Source organism: Phyllobates terribilis, unplaced genomic scaffold (assembly GCF_046119375.1).
Source record: "Phyllobates terribilis strain yellow unplaced genomic scaffold, ASM4611937v1 Scaffold_35__1_contigs__length_13245226, whole genome shotgun sequence".
NCBI classification, from domain to species: Eukaryota; Metazoa; Chordata; class Amphibia; order Anura; family Dendrobatidae; genus Phyllobates; species Phyllobates terribilis.
Genome location: NW_027362795.1, coordinates 2,714,919 through 2,731,612, shown reverse-complemented (window position 1 = coordinate 2,731,612; position 16,694 = coordinate 2,714,919). Strand labels below are relative to the sequence as shown.

The 16,694-nt window shown below is 47.3% G+C and overlaps 1 protein-coding gene across 1 annotated transcript in view; it reads left to right on the top strand.

Moving 5' to 3' along the window:
• Positions 1 to 1,617: 1,617 nt before the first annotated feature.
• The window catches only part of LOC141182586 (uncharacterized), a 162,563-nt gene continuing 147,486 nt past the window's right edge, over positions 1,618 to 16,694 (top strand). The window contains exon 1 of the mRNA XM_073660739.1: positions 1,618 to 1,678. The gene's annotated coding sequence lies outside the window, so the exon portion shown is untranslated. The remainder of the gene's footprint in view (positions 1,679 to 16,694) is intronic.

The window sequence follows — 16,694 nt, the reverse complement described above, 5'->3', positions numbered from 1 at the left end:
GTGCACCTCGTACACACGCGGCTCCGCTCTGTACACCTCGTACACACACGGCTCCGCTCCGTACACCTCGAACACACACGGCTCCGCTCCGTACACCTTGTACACACACGGCTCCGCTCCGTACACACACGGCTCAGTACATGCACGGCTCCGTAGACACAGGGCTCCATAAACACACGCGGCTTCGCTCCGTACACCTCGTACACACGCGGCTCCGCTCCGTCCGCCTCGTACGCGCGCGGCTCCGCTCCAAACGCCTCGTACGCGCAGCTCCGCTCCGTACGCCTCGTACGCGCGCGGCTCCGCTCCGTACGCCTCGTACACACACGGCTCCGCTCCGTACACCTCGTACACACGCGGCTCTGCTCCGTACACACGCGCCTCTGCTCCGTACACCTCGTACACTCGCGGCTCCGCTCCGTACACGTCGTACACACGCGGCTCCGCTCCGTACACCTCGTACACACGCGGCTCCGCTCTGTACACCTCGTACACACGCGGCTCTGCTCCGTACACACGCGGCTCTGCTCCGTACACCTCGTACACACGCGGCTCTGCTCCGTACACCTCGTACACACGCGGCTCTGCTCCGTACACCTCGTACACACGCGGCTCTGCTCCGTACACCTCGTACACACGCGGCTCCGCTCCGTACACCTCGTACACACGCGGCTTCGCTCCGTACACCTCGTACACACGAGGCTCCGCTCCGTACACCTCGTACACACGCGGCTCTGCTCCGTACACACGCGGCTCTGCTCCGTACACCTCGTACACTCACGGCTCTGCTCCGTACACCTCGTACACGCGCGGCTCCGCTCCGTACACCTCGTACACACGCGGCTCCGCTCCGTACACCTCGTACACACGTGGCTCCGCTCCGTACACCTCGTACACACGCGGCTCCGCTCCGTACGCCTCGTACACACGGGGCTCCGCTCCGTACGCCTCGTACACACACGGCTCCGCTCTGTACGCCTCGTACACGCACGGCTCTGCTCCGTACACCTCGTACACACATGGCTCTTCTCCGTACACCTCGTACACACATGGCTCTTCTCCGTACACCTCGTACACGCGCGGCTCTACTCCGTACACCTCGTACACACATGGCTCTGCTCCGTACACCTCGTACACACACGGCTCCGCTCCATACACCTCGTACACACGCGGCTCCGCTCCATACACCTTGTACACACGCGGCTCCGCTCCGTACACCTCGTACACACGCGGCTCCGCTCCGTACACCTCGTACACGCGCGGCTCCGCTCCGTACACCTCGTACACACGCGGCTCCGCTCCGTACACCTCGTACACGCGCGGCTCCGCTCCGTACACCTCGTACACACGCGGCTCCGCTCCGTACGCCTCGTACACACGCGGCTCTGCTCCGTACGCCTCGTACACGCGCGGCTCTGCTCCGTACACCTCATACACACGCGGCTCTGCTCCGTACACCTCGTACACACACGGCTCTGCTACATCCACACTGTAAACCCCTCCTGACCCCACACATAAACTTCAGCTCATCCAGCACCATGACAACCAGCACAGCAGAGTCCTGCATCCACTGAGGCCCCTGATCATGTGACCCCTGACTCCTCCCCTCCTGTGACCTCATCACAGCTCCTGTACGCACAAAGCAGCCATATATGTGGTGGCGGCTCTGCAAGTGGAGGTATGTGGAGACCCCCATTACTGGGCGCAGGGGGCATTAACCCCTTCAGCACGGAGGCTCTTTTGGGGTCTTGTGTTGCCCCTTTATAAGAATCATAAGGTTTTTGTTCTGTTTCCTGTAATAGATACATACGACCCAACTATGGAGACAGGAAGGGAGGAAACGTATTGTTCTCATAGTACAGGACCCCTTTACTGCCCCCATTATGCCGGATGTATGATGCCCCCACACAGTGTAATGTCCCCATTATGCCCCTTATGCAGGATGTATGATGCCCCCACACAGTGTAATGCCCCTTATGCAGGATGTATGATGCCCCCACACAGTGTAATGCCCCCATTATGCCCCTTATGCTGTATGTATGATGCCCCCACACAGTGTAATGCCCCCATTATGCCCCTTATGCAGGATGTATGATGCCCCCACACAGTGTAATGCCCCCATTATGCCCCTTATGCAGGATGTATGATGCCCCCCACACAGTGTAATGCCCCCATTATGCCCCTTATGCAGGATGTATGATGCCCCCCACACAGTGTAATGCCCCCATTATGCCCCTTATGCAGGATATATGATGCCCCCACACAGTGTAATGCCCCCATTATGACCCTTATGCAGGATGTATGATGCCCCCACACAGTGTAATGCCCCCATTATGCCCCTTATGCAGGATGTATGATGCCCCCACACAGTGTAATGCCCCCATTATGCCCCTTATGCAGGATGTATGATGCCCCCCACACAGTGTAATGCCCCCATTATGCCCCTTATGCAGGATGTATGATGCCCCCCACACAGTGTAATGCCCCCATTATGCCCCTTATACAGTATGTATGATGCCCCCACACAGTGTAATGCCCTCATTATACCCCTTATGCAGGATGTATGATGCCCCCATTATGCCCCTTATGCAGGATGTATGATGCCCCCACACAGTGTAATGCCCCCATTATGCCCCTTATGCAGGATGTATGATGCCCCCCACAGTGTAATGCCTCTTATGTAGGATGTGTAATACCCCCATTATGCCCCTTATGCAGGATGTATGATGCCCCCCACAGTGTAATGCCCCTTATGCAGGATGTATGATGCCCCCACACAGTGTAATGCCCCCATTATGCCCCTTATGCAGTATGTATGATGCCCCCCACAGTGCAATGCCCCTTATGAAGTATGTATGATGCCCCCACACAGTGTAATGCCTCCATTATGCCCCTTATGCAGTATGTATGATGCCCCCCACACAGTATAATGTTCCCACAGTACCGCTTGAGGTTGGAATAATCCCTCTGGAGTTGGGTTTCCCTTTCCCTGCTCCCCTACATGTAGACCCTCGAGCATGTATACATGCATGTAGGGAAGCAGTCTTCACTAGATATTGAGGCTTTGTACAGTAATATACCGCATGAGGATGGTATCAGAGGAGTAAGACGTTTCTTGAAATCGAGATCAATAGAGTGTAGCAGACATAATGACTTCATGGAGGATCTACTAAAATTCACTCTTACTCATAACTTCTTCCTTTTTGACAGGAAGTACTTCCACCAGCTCAGGGGTACTGCGATGGAGAGCCTCTGTGCCCCCTCATATGCTAACCTATTCCTGGGATGGTGGGAGGAAACCACAATATTCAGGGATGATCATAAGTGGTGGCATCCATATACTGGGACATAGTATAGATATATTATCTGCTCGGGGACGAGTGAAAAGTTTCTTGAATTTGTCAGGGAACATAACATCAATAAAGTGGACCTTAGATTTATATCAGAGTTGCCTTTCCTAGATGTACTAATCAAGAAAGATTGCAATGGGACCCTAGGGACACTCATATATCATAAACCTACAAGCACTAATAAACTATTGAAGTGGGAAAGCCACCACCCCATGCTCCAAATAAAAAAGAAAAGAAAAACAATATCCACGGCCTATTTTTATGGTTGAGAGGAAACTGCTGTAATGTCACAGATTTGAATATACTGGCCATAGACATGAACACCAGATTCATGGAAAAAGGGTACAGACACTCCTTCATACCTAACCAAGAAAAAGATGGGATAACACGAGTAATAGGAGTGACCGTATCTTTAATATCCTCAGAAAACACTAGTATGTACTTGTAGTCAACCCGGACCTGGGGGTGCTGTGTGATCTACTCCCACAATAACTTTCAGAAAGGGTTGGTCAATTAGGGACCGTTTAGTGCAAGGGGACTTGTCTAGATAGAAGAATCTGCTGTTTCTTTAGATGTGGAGAATGTTGTACATAGATTTACATGGTCTCATCCAATTACATCTCGAGTTCCTCTACAGGTAAAACCTTTTTCCAGAGCCAGAGGGATTATTTCAACTGTAAAACTTCAGGACTTGTATATATGGCCACATGCACCTGTCCCCTAGATTATGTAGGCACGACCAAGAGGCAATCTAGGAGGAGGGTGGGGAGCACTTGAGAGATATACTCCATGGTCGAGACACATGAACAGGGCACATTGAGGTGAAACCAGAGACATCTCCTTTTGTATCATTGAGGTGGTTAAACCCAATGTGAGAGGAGGTGATCTCAGTAGATGTATCCTCAAAAAGGAAAGTAAGTGAATTTCCAGACTTGATTCATAAACCCCTAAGGGACTCGATAAGCAAATTTCCTATGCCTGTTTTGTGTGAATACAGTCCCATTCTGGATTACATTTTTGGGTTTTATACTCTAACCATTGTTACTCAGTTCCCTGTGAATCGGGTTCACATATTGTTTTACTTCATCGAGATATCTGAGCTCCTATATCAGAATTATTTCTTATCAGTTATATCACACACATATACTATTTAGTAATTAACAAGTGTGGTGATCCTTGTAGATCTCTAATTATGCAATAGGGGTCAAATTTGACCATTTAGGAATATACTGTGGGCTATCATCATCTCATATTTTATGTAGTGATGAAATAGATCTACATGCCTATTGCTTGATGGGAGAATGTGCAATACTTGTGTGACGATACAGCGTAAAATCTTAATTAGCCAGACGATTAGATTTGTTAATCCAAGACAAATACATTATTGTGTTTTATTAGAGATTGCTGGCTGTGTTTTACTAATGTTCTGCTTGCTCGTCCGTTTATGTACACTAATTTAACTTGTAAAGTGTCCAGCATTCCACTAATCTCATTAGTATCTCAGGAGCCTCTAACCATTGTTCAAGAAATTGTCCAGGCCCATTGTGTAAGTGTTGAAAGAAGATCCGGCGGAGCCTTCACCTCAGGGAGTCTCACATGTAGACCCAGTTGATGAGGTCACCTGAGAAAGATACCTCCACTAATGCACACTTAGCTTTGGGGGGGGGGGTGAGAGCAGTTCTGCCATTCAGGGGGCTGAGCCCAGAGAAGCAGAAGGGACATGTGTTTCTATAGTAGTCACACTTGAAACAGAGATTGGAGAAAGACTTTACAAAGAGAATGAGAGACATCCTTCAGGACAGCAGATGGATTGCATGGCATTTTCCAAAGAGGTGCAGTGTTCTATTCTAAATGATTCTATTCTAACGGTATCAGCCCTGACTGGAAAGATACAGATCTCCTCCATTTGACCATCAGAGAGACCATGGATACGTTTTGGGGAGACCAGGAGAGGACAAAGAAATCACCTGGCCCCATGGATATATTGTTTGGGGTTGGCAGGAGGGACCCACCAGTGTCTTCGCAACTTGTTTTTAGTCTCCCATGATGCTGATCTCAGAGAGAGGATTTTTCTGTTAGTGGAATGCAATCCAATACCATATGTGCTCCGGTGTGGAACGTAGACATCCTGGCATACGCAATCGCAGACAATGATCCTAGATATGTTCCGGCGTAGAACGCATAACTATGGGAATGCGCAGTCACAGATACCAGTGGGGCGGTGGCAATCAGTTTATTTAGTGTTTCAGTGTAAAGCATGTCAATTCCGGACATGCACACTAGGTGATGGACATTATCGGACCTCTAGTGCATGAGAAGTAGCGCAGGCGCAGTACATTATTGTAGACAGGCTCCATTCTATATATCCTATGACAATTCACCTCTAGGAATGGGAATGGGTCTCCTAGTCTGGGAGGTGTTTTGGATGAATTGGGATATTTATACATGGACACCTGGCTATTAGACACACTATGCTGCACATCATGAATTATCATCCCTGTATTAAGCCTCCTGATGAAGCTGTTGGGGAAACGCGTTGAGGCGGATTATTGAAACATTCTGTGTACCATACCATTTCCTTTATATATACCTTGATACGTATCTGGTTCTATTTAATGTATCAGTGTATTTTATACAGTTGAAACCAGAAGTCTCCATACACTATATAAAAAGACACATATGATGTTTTTCTCAATATCTGACATGAAATCAGAATAAACCTTTCCCATTTTAGGTAAATTAGGATTATCATAATTTTTAATATTTCCCAAATGCCAAAATAATGAGAGAGAGAGAATGTTTTAAGGCATCTTTATTACTTACTGCAAAGTCAAAAGTTTACATACATTTAATTAGTATTTGGTACCATTGCCGTTAACCCCTTTGTAGCCCAAGGCGTACTAATATGTATCTGTGCCCTGGGACTTAAGAGCCTAATACATATTAGTATGTCCTAGCTTTAATGCGGTCCCTCAACCAAAGTCGCGGTGATCGCATTAAATCTCCGGCGCCATCTTACTTCAGGGTAGATGGCGCCGTCATCCCAGGTTGTTTGCGCCGCCTCACCCACACACACAGGATTGCTGTGATTGGCTGTTCAGAATTGAACAGCCAATCACAGCATTTCTCACGGTTTCCGGCAATCAGATTGCTGGAAACAGTGATGTGCAGCCTAGGATCGGTGCTCATAAGAGCATCGATCCTAGGCTGTTGCTAAGAGACCCCAGCCCTCTCCCCAACCCGCTATGATCGGTGTGATCGCCAGTCACATCGATCGCACCGATCATACCGCGACTGCGCGGTGACCGGCTTGTGATCTACCTGTCACCGCCCCATGACCCCTTGTGATGTCAGCTGAGGCCCCAGAGCGCTCTGATTGGAGCGATCGATGATGACCTCGATCGCTTCAATCAGAGTACCTGAACACAGGTGACAAGGCGGTCACAGGGCGGTGACCGGCTTGTCACCTGCCTGTCGCCTCCCTGTGACCCCCTGTGATGCTGCCCAAGCCTTAGCCATCTCTGATTGGTGCGATCAATGTCATCATCGATCGCGCCAACCAGAGTGCCTGACCGGGAGGTGACCGGCTGGTGACATACAGAGCGGTCACGTTTGATCACCTCTGTGCTGGGCCTTGTGTTACCACAGGAGCACCTGTGACACCACAAGACCTTCTCACGTGCTCCAGTTGCTGCTGCTCCGGCGTCCTGCTGCGGTCTCCTGCGTCCTGGGTCTCCTGCTGCTGCAGATCTTGCTCCAGAACCTGCTGCTGAAAGAAGAACAGAGAAGACTTTGGTAAGTCCATCCCTGTTCTCCCCTCATCCACCCCAACCCCCCTCCCCCTTTTTACCCACCCTGCCCCCAGTTTTTTAATTTTTTGTGCCTTCTGCAGCGGCTGAGCGCTGACCCGTGACTACGTCACTGATCAATGTCGTGCTCGCTGCTTTTCAATTCATTTTTTTCATCCCTGTCAATTCTTTCTCTGCCCCCCTCCCCTCACTTTGTACCACCTCCGTGCGTGCATCCAGCAGCCACCGAGAGTTGATCGGTGACGCAAATCACTGATCAGCACTTGTGCTCGCTACTTTGCCTTTTTTTCAACTAACCTTTTTTCTTTTCTAGAGGGCGGTCGCGCTGTCCGATTTTGCGCCGTGCTGGGCCACAGAAGCCTGTGACACCACAATCGCCGCTCCTGCTCCAGAAGACATCTGATAGACGACATCTGAAAGTCGACAACTGTAAGTAGGATTTTTTGATCCCTTCTCATCCACCCCAATCCCCCTCTCGCCCTTCCCATCCCCCTTTCTGCCACCAAGTGCTGATCATCACTTCATCGCTCGACTGTTGTCCGTTTTTGTTTTTTTTTGCGCTTCCTGCAGCGGCCGAGCGCTGATCAGTGACCACAGATCACTGATCAGCACTCGTGCTCGGTGTTTTACACAACCTCGTCCTTTGCACCACATCCGCGCGCACACCCAGCAGCTGCCGAGAGTTGATTGGTGACATAGTTCACCGATCCACACTCGTGCTCGCTGTTTGCACCACCTACGGTAGTTCCTTTTTTCTCTTTTTTTTTTTCAGAAAAAAAAGTTCACACCAAGCGCACTGACACACATACACACGCTCTAAATAAAGTACTGACACACAGGCACCACATACATAACTAAAAAAAAAATGTCCCGCTCATCCCAAACTCACTATTCAGTGGAGGAGGCATACCCTTTTCTTGCCTCCGACACTGACAGCGAGGGCGAGGATCCCACCTTTCTTTATTTTTCTGACTCCTCGTCATCCTCCTCTTCCTTCTCAGGTCAAATAAATAGAAAATGAAAAACCAGCACTTATTCCAATCGCATACCTTTGTGCAGTCCAGTGAGCGTCAGTCACAAATAGCCAGGGATCGCTAATCAGCAGGTGCTCTGCCCAAAGAAAGATTTTTCCTTTGATATCCTGTTATCAGATAGATTATGGCACTCCAGCAAGCCATTGAATATGAAGATCCTTTATTCTTTACTCACAATTTTAAAACATGGAGTCGGGAAAGCGGGAGTCCTTCAGGTTCTGCTGTACCGCCACTCAGACGCCCCAGGAGAAAAGATGAACCAGTGCCCCCCCCCCCACTACTGACCCCATGTGGACCTCGGCCTCCAAAAATTATGAGCCACTGATTCCTGATTTTGTGGCGGAATCAGGAATCAAGTTTGACACCACCAGCCTCACAGAGCTAGACTTTTTCAAAGACTTTTTCTTTGAGGATTTTGTAAACCTCTTTGTGGGCCAAACTAATTTATACACTCATCAATTTTTGGAACAAAACCCCTCTTCATCATTTTCTAACTGGTCTCCTGTAGACGCAGTAGAAATAATGACGTTTTGGGGCCTGGTCCTTCATATGGGGATCCTGAAGAAGCCAGAACTTTGGCGATATTGAAGTGTTGACGTTTTGTATAACACTCCAGTGTTACAAATGGTCATGACCCGGAAACGTTTTCAGGCCATCCACAAGTTCTTGCATTACATCGATAATGCAAGGTGTCCGGCACGCAATGACCCGAACTTTGATCATCTTTTCAAAGTTCGATCGGTCATCGTCCACTTCAACAACAAGTTTGCTGAAGTGTACGTGCCCCAAAGGGACATCTGCGTGGATGAGTCCTTAATGGCTTTTATGGAGCGGCTTGGATTCCGGAAGTACCTGCCCAGTAAGAAGGCCAAGTACGGAATCAAGCTGTATAAACTTTGTGAGAGTACCTCAGGGTACACTCACAAGTTTAGAGTTTATGAACGGAAGGACTGCCGGATTGAATCCCCTGAATGCCCCCCTGTTCTGGGAGTGAGTGGGAAAATCGTGTGGGACTTGGTGCACCCACTGCTGGATAAAGGTTATCACTTGTGCGTGGATAACTTTTATACCAGTGTCCCTCTCTTCAAGTCCCTCTCTGCGCGACGTACCGCAGCCTCCAATACTGTCTGCAAAAATAGAGAGGCCTCCCAAAGATGCTAATTGGGAAGCTGCTCAGAAGGGGTGAGAGCAGTTCCCAATGTAGCGATCAACCTCTGGTGGTCAAGGACAAGAGGGATGTCCTTTTCTTGACCACCATACATGGTGATGGCAGCACCGTCAGCATTGTACAAGTTTCCACTACACAGGTCGTCAAACCAGACTGTGTAGTGGGGTACAACAAGTACATGGGGGGGAGTTGATCTCTCTGATCAAGTCCTCCAGCCGTACAGTAGTGCTTTAAGAAAGGCCAAGGTGTGGTACAAGAAGTTGGCCGTGCACATTATACAGATGGCAATGCACAACGCTTTCCTTCTGTCACAATGTGCAGGCCAGACTTCTACGTTGTACCTTCAGTTCCAGGAGGTAGTTATCAAGGCCCTGATATTTTGCACTGGTGACGGAGCGTGCCCCAGTACTTCCGGAACTGAAGGTCCTCGAATTGTACCAGACCAGCATTTCCCGGGGCAGATACCTTTTTTTCCGCTGTGAGGGAAGTCACAAAAGAAGTGCCGAGTGTGTTTATAAAAGGTGAATACGCCAGGACACCATTTATCAATGTGACACCTTCCCCGACAAACCTGGCCTGTGCATGAAAGAATGCTTCAAAAGGTACCATAGTTCCATGGACTACTAAATTAATTTCTGACGTATGACAACCTGACGAACACTACACAACTAACATAGTGTTCGCCAGTTTGTCATACATCAGTTGTGTAGTGTTCGTCAGGTTGTCCTACACAACTGACGTATGACACTACATTATAAGATTCACAAATCGGGTATCCGTTCCAAAAGGGGGCACTTGTTGGCCATTTCCACTGTTTAGGCACATCAGGGGCTCTGAGAACGTGACATGACGCCCTCAGACAATTCCAACAAAGTCTGCATTCCAAAGCGTCACTCCTTCCCTTCCGAGCCCTGCAGTGCACCCAAACAGTAGTTTTCTCCAACACATGGGGTATCAGCGTACTTGGGAGAAATTGCACAATAACTTTTGGTTTCCAATTTCTCCTGGTACACTTGTGAAAATAAAAAAAAATTGGGGGTTAAACTAAAATTTTAGTGAAAAAGAGTTAAATGTTCATTTTTTCCTTTCACGTTCAATTAATTGCTGTGAAGCACATGAAGGGTTAATAAAGTTCTTGAATGTGGTTTTGAGCATCTTGAGGGGTGCAGTTTTTAGAATGGTGTCACTTTTGGGTATTTTCTGTCATAAAGACCCTTCAAAGTGACTTCAAATGTGATGTGGCCCCTAAAAAAATGGTTTTGTAAATTTTGTTGTAAAAATGAGAAATCGCTGGTCAACTTTTAACCCTTATAGCTCCCTAAGAAAAAAAAAAATTGTTTCCAATATTGTGCTGATGTTAAGTAGACATATGGGAAATGTTATTTATTAACTATTTTGTGTAACATATCTCTCTGATGCAGTGGTGTACCGCCAATGGGGGCAGACCACGCCACTGCTATGGGGCCCGTGGCCGGAGGGGGCCGTGAGGGCCCCAAACAGCATGGGAACGAGGAGGATAGGTGAGTAAGAGGTTGCAGTGGCAGAGGAGCGGGTTGCGCAGTGGAGGAGCGGTGCACATGCTGCAGCCACCACGTGTCCCCGCTGCTAAAGGGCCATGAATATTCCCTCTTCTCCACTCCCATAGGCGAGGAGAAGACGGAATATTCATTCTCTTTAGTAGCGGGCACGGAGGAGCGCTGAGCCGCATCTCCTGCTGTCAGTGGAGAGGAGTGAATGTGCTGGCAGCAGCTCACCTCGGCTTCTGAGAGCGCGCGCTGCTCAGATGCCGACATGACCTGCAGCAGACAGGATGCAGCGCTGGAGCAGAGGTGAGGGAAGGAAGGTGAGTATAAGTGTTTATTGTTTTGTGTGCAGTGATTGGGGGGTTGAGGAGGCCACACATACCAGGAATGAGGGATTGAGGAGGCCACACATACCAGGAATGAGGGATTGAGGAGGCCACACATACCAGGATACTTGGATTGAGGAGGCCACACATACCAGGAATGGGGGATTGAGGAGGCCACACATACCAGGAATGGGGGATTGAGGGGGCCACACATACCAGGATACTTGGATTGAGGAGGCCACACATACCAGGATTGGGGGATTGAGGAGGCCACACATACCAGGATTGGGGGATTGAGGAGGCCACACATACCAGGATTGGGGGATTGAGGAGGCCACACATACCAGGATTGAGGGATTGAGGAGGCCACACATACCAGGATGGGGAAATTTACCAGTAGCTGCTGCATTTCCCACCCTAGGTGTATACTCAAGTCAATAGGTTTTCCCATTTTTATGTGGTAAAATTAGGGGCCTCGGCTTATATTCGGGTCGGCTTATTTACAATATTTGGTATTTTAAAATCAGTGAGTACGTGGTGCCCATAATACTGCAGGACTGTGGCGTGCATTATACTATATGGGGGCTGCATTTTACCCTATGGGGTGTGTAATATACTGTATGGAGGACTATGGGGAGTGCATTATATTCTATGGAGGACCATGGGAAGTTCATTATACTATATGGAGGATTCTGGGGGGTGCATTATACTATATGGAGGTTTATGGGGGGAGCATTATACTATATGGAGGATTATGGGGGTGCATTTTACTATATGGAAGATTATTGGTGGTGCATTATACTATATGGAAGGCTATGTGGGGCCATTATAATATTTTGAGGGCTATGTGGGGGGCCATTATACTGTATGAAAGCAATTATACAGTGTGAATGTTTGTGTGGGGTCATTATACTGTTTGGAGGGCTGTGTGGGGGCCATTATACTGTTTGGAGGGCTGTGTGGGGCCATGATAGTGTATGGAGGACTCTGTGGGGTTCACAGTTGGGGGATTATACTGTGTTAGGGTCACCATACTTTGCCGTGGGAGTTGAAGTGGGGTACAATAGTGTCATTATACTGTGCATGTGGAGGAATTCATCATAGGGGTATCATACTGTTTGGGGGGCACTTTTGTTGGCATCATACTTTATGGGGGCAATGAAGGAGGAATCTACGACTTCAGAAGGAGGTAAATTACTATGTAAAGGCTGGAAAGTTATGAGATCTGCTCTTCTGTGACGCAGACAAATATTTTTTTTTTTTGTAGAGGGGGGGGGCCCAATTAGAGCTTCTGCTATGGGGCCCCATGACTTCTATGTACGCCCCTGCTCTGATGTAAGGGCATGAAAATTCAAAGTTTGAAAATTGTGAAATTTTCAAAACTTTCCCCAAATTTCCATTTTTTTTCACAAATAAACACAAGTGATATAGAAGAAATGTTACCACTTTCATGAAGTACAATATGTCATGAAAAAACAATCTCGGAATCAGGGAGTTCTTACCTCATAAAGTGACAGTGGTCAGAATTGTAAAAATTGGCCTGGTCATTAACGTGCAAACCACTCTGGAGGGTATAGGGGTTAAACTGAATGATTTGGGTCAAGCATTTGGGATATCCTTCCACAAGCTTCTCACAATAGTTCGGTTGGAATTTGGGCCCTTTCCTCAATACAAAACTGGTGTAACTGATCCAGATTTGTAGACCGCCTTGCTCGCACCTGCCTTTTCAGCTTTACCCATAAATTTTCAATAGGATTGAGATCAGGGTTTGTGATGGCTACTCCAAAACATTGACTTTGGCAGCCACTTTGTTACCATTTTGGCAGTATGCTTCGGGTCATTGTCCATTTGGAAGACCCTTTTTCGCCCAAGCTTTAACTTCCTGGCTAATGTCTTGAGATGTTGCTTCAGTATTGTCAAATTATATTTTGTTCTCATGATGCCATCTATTTTGTGATGTGCATCAGTCCATCCTGCAGCAAAACAACTCCACAACATGATGCTGTCACTCCCGTGTTTCACAGTTGGGATGGTGTTCTTAGGCTTCCAAGCTTCTCCCTTTTTTCCTCCAAATGTAACAATGGTAATTATGCCCAAAATTTTAGTTTAATCAAACCACAGGACATGCCTCCAAAAATGAAGGTCTTTGTTCCTGTGTGCATTTGCCAACATTAATCTGGCTTTTTTATGTTTCTTTTGGAGTAATGGCTTCTTCCTGGCAGAGTGGCCTTTCAGCCCATGTTGATACAGCACTCGTTTCACTGTGGATATTGACACAGTCTCACCAGCTTCCGCCATCATCTTCACAAGGTCTCTTGCTTTTGTCCTTGGGTTGATATGCACATATCGGACCAAAAGCACGTTCATCTCTGGGACACAGAACCCGCCTACTTCCTGAGCGGTATGATGGCTGGACATTCCCATCTTGTTTGTACTTGCGTATATTTGTTTGTACAGATGAACGAGGCACCCTCGGGTATCTTGAAATTGTACCCAAGGATGAGCTGGACTTGTGCAAGTCCACAATTCTCTTCCTGATATCTTGGCTGATTTCTTTAGACTTTCCCATGATGCTACACAAAGAAGCAGTGTGTTTCAGGTGTGCATTAACATACATCCACAGATGTGTCTCTAAATAACTAAGATGTTGCCAAAAAACCTATCGGAAGCTTCCAAACACATGATATATGTAGCATCGGTGTCTCTGGTTCCTGCTCGGTAGAGACGTCGATCCACTCACCACCGCGGCTACGGTCCGGTGTCCCCTGCTACATCCTCTTGTCTCACTGCAGCGTCTTCCCAGGGTGCGTGCCCCGCGCACATATCCCCGGGCACTGTACTTAGGGCCCGCGCGCTCCCTCCCTCGGAAAGGGGCCGCGTGCCCCGTCCTAAAAAGTCACCGGCCAATGGCCAGAGGACTGCCCCTATTTAGGGCACCTCCTCCAAAACGGACGTGCCTGTGCAAAGTTGTGGTTTGTGTTCTAAACACTCTCTCCAGCCCTCAGATCCCAGTGCTGCCTGCCTATCAGCCGTGTCCGCCTGTCAGTCTGCCAGCCAAGCCTGCCCATTTACCTGCATTGTATATCAGCCGTGCTCTTCTGTCGTGCCTGTCGGCTTTGGCTATCAGTCCCGTGGGAGTCGCCTGCTCTCCCTCGAGGTCGGTCCCAGTGTGGCACCTGGTCCACCTTCCCGGTCCCTCCTTGGTTCACGGAGTCGATTAAGCCACCGTGTAGCCAGGGTCGGTCTGGGTAGGCACTTAGTTACGCCTCTCTGGTCCCTCCTCGTATCTCAGCACAGAGGTTCCACCACCTGGACCCGTAACAATATGATCATATGGGCAGTCCAAAATTGTTTAAAGGCATAGTAATCTTAGTGTATGTAAACTTTTGACTTTGCAGTAAGTAATAAATATGCCTTAAAACATTCTCTCATTATTCTGGCATTTGACAAATATTAAATATTATGGTAATACTAATTGACCTAAAACAGGAAAGGTTTATTCTGATTTCATTTCAGATATTGAGGAAAAACATGCATACAGAGAAGGAAATAATTATTTGATCCCTTGCTGTTTTTGTAAGTTTGCCCACTGACAAAGACATGAACAATCTGTAATTTTAAGGGTAGGTTAATTTTAACATTGAGAGATAGAATATCCAAAAAAAAAATCAAGAAAATCACATTATATAAATTAGATAAATTTATTTTAATTTTGCAGTGACAAATAAGTATTTGATTCCTCTGGCAAACAACACTTGGTGGCAAAACCCTTGTTGGAAAGCACAGCAGTCAGACGTTTTTTGTAGTTGATGATGAGGGTTGTGCACATGTAAGGAGGAATTTTGGTCCACTCCTCCTTGCAGATCATCTCTAAATCATTCAGATTTTGAGGCTGTCGCTTGGCAACTCGAAGCTTCAACTCCCTCCATAAGTTTTCTATGAGATTAAGGTCTGGAGACTGGCTTGGCAACTCCATGACCTTAATGTGCTTCTTTTTGAGCCACTCCTTTGTTGCCTTGGCTGTATGTTTTGGGTCATTGTCTTAATGGAAGACCCAGCCATGACCCATTTTTAATATCCTGGCGGAGGGAAGGAGGTTGTCACTCAGGATTTTACTGCACATTTCTCCATCCATTCTCCCATTGATGCAGTGAAGTAGTCCTGCGCCCTTAGCAGAGAAACACCCCCAAAACATAATGTTTCCACCTCCATGCTTGACAGTGGGGACGGTGTTCTTTGGGTCATAGGCAGCATTTCTCTTCCTCCAAACACGGCGAGTTGAGTTAATGCCAAAGAGCTCAATTTTTGTCTCATCTGACCACAGCACCTTGTCCCAATAACTCGCAGAATCATCCAGGTGTTCATTGTGCAGGCCTGTCTGAAGTTTGCCGTGTGCCTTCTTGATCAGGGGGACCTTATGGGCACTGCTGGATTTTTTAAGCCTTTAAGGTGTAATGTGTTACCAATGGTTTTGTTGGTGACTGTGGTCCCAGCTGCCTTGAGATCATTAACAAGTTCCCCTGTGTAGTTTTAGGCTGATCTCTCACCTTCCTCATGATCAGGGATACCTCACGAGGTTAGATTTTGAATGGTGCCCCAGATAGATGTCGATTGACAGTCATTTTGTATTTCTTCCATTTTCTTACTGTTGCACCAACAGTTGTCTCTTTCTCACCCAGCGTCTTACTTATGGTTTTGTAGCCCATTCTAGCTTTGTGCAGGTCTATGATCTTGTCCCTGACATCCTTAGACGGCTCTTTGGTTTTGCCCATGTTGTAGAGGTTAGAGTCTGACTGATTAATTGAGTCTGTGGACAGGAGTCTTTTATACAGGTGACTATGTAAGAAAGCTGTATTTAATGCAGGTAACGAGTTGATTAGGAGCGTCTAACTGGTCTGTAGGAGCCAGAACTCATATTGGTTTGTAGGGGATCAAAACAACCAATAACCGAAAGGCTCAAATATTATAGCATAGGTGTATCAGAAATTCAAAAAAACACAAAGAACATATAGTATACACCCTAAAATGTAACTCTTAATAGATATTTTAAAAGATAGTATCAATAAATCAAGGATAATCAGATAAAAGTATGGGGGAGGGATAGCAGTGGGATAGCACAAATGGCATTCAAACTCGCCCTATAGGGCCCTAAGGGAGGAATGCCCTACCTGACAGCGGAGTAATCACCCTAATGTGTCCCCGCTCCACGGAGGCTGTCCCTTACCTGTCCCTAAAGTACCCCTATACAGACATAAAAAACAAAAACCAAAGGCATCCCAATAATAGGAGACCAAACCGTCATTTCATAAAAATTAATGTGCTGTAAACGTAGAAAAAAACATGCATCAGTTATGATCAGGTGGGTATAGGATATCGGTAGTTCTCCATAAATATAATCAAAATAACTTATTGCAAAAACATCACCATCAATCAGTGTCAGTATGTCCCACAATATCAATATTATAGTTGTGATCAGATGGAAAT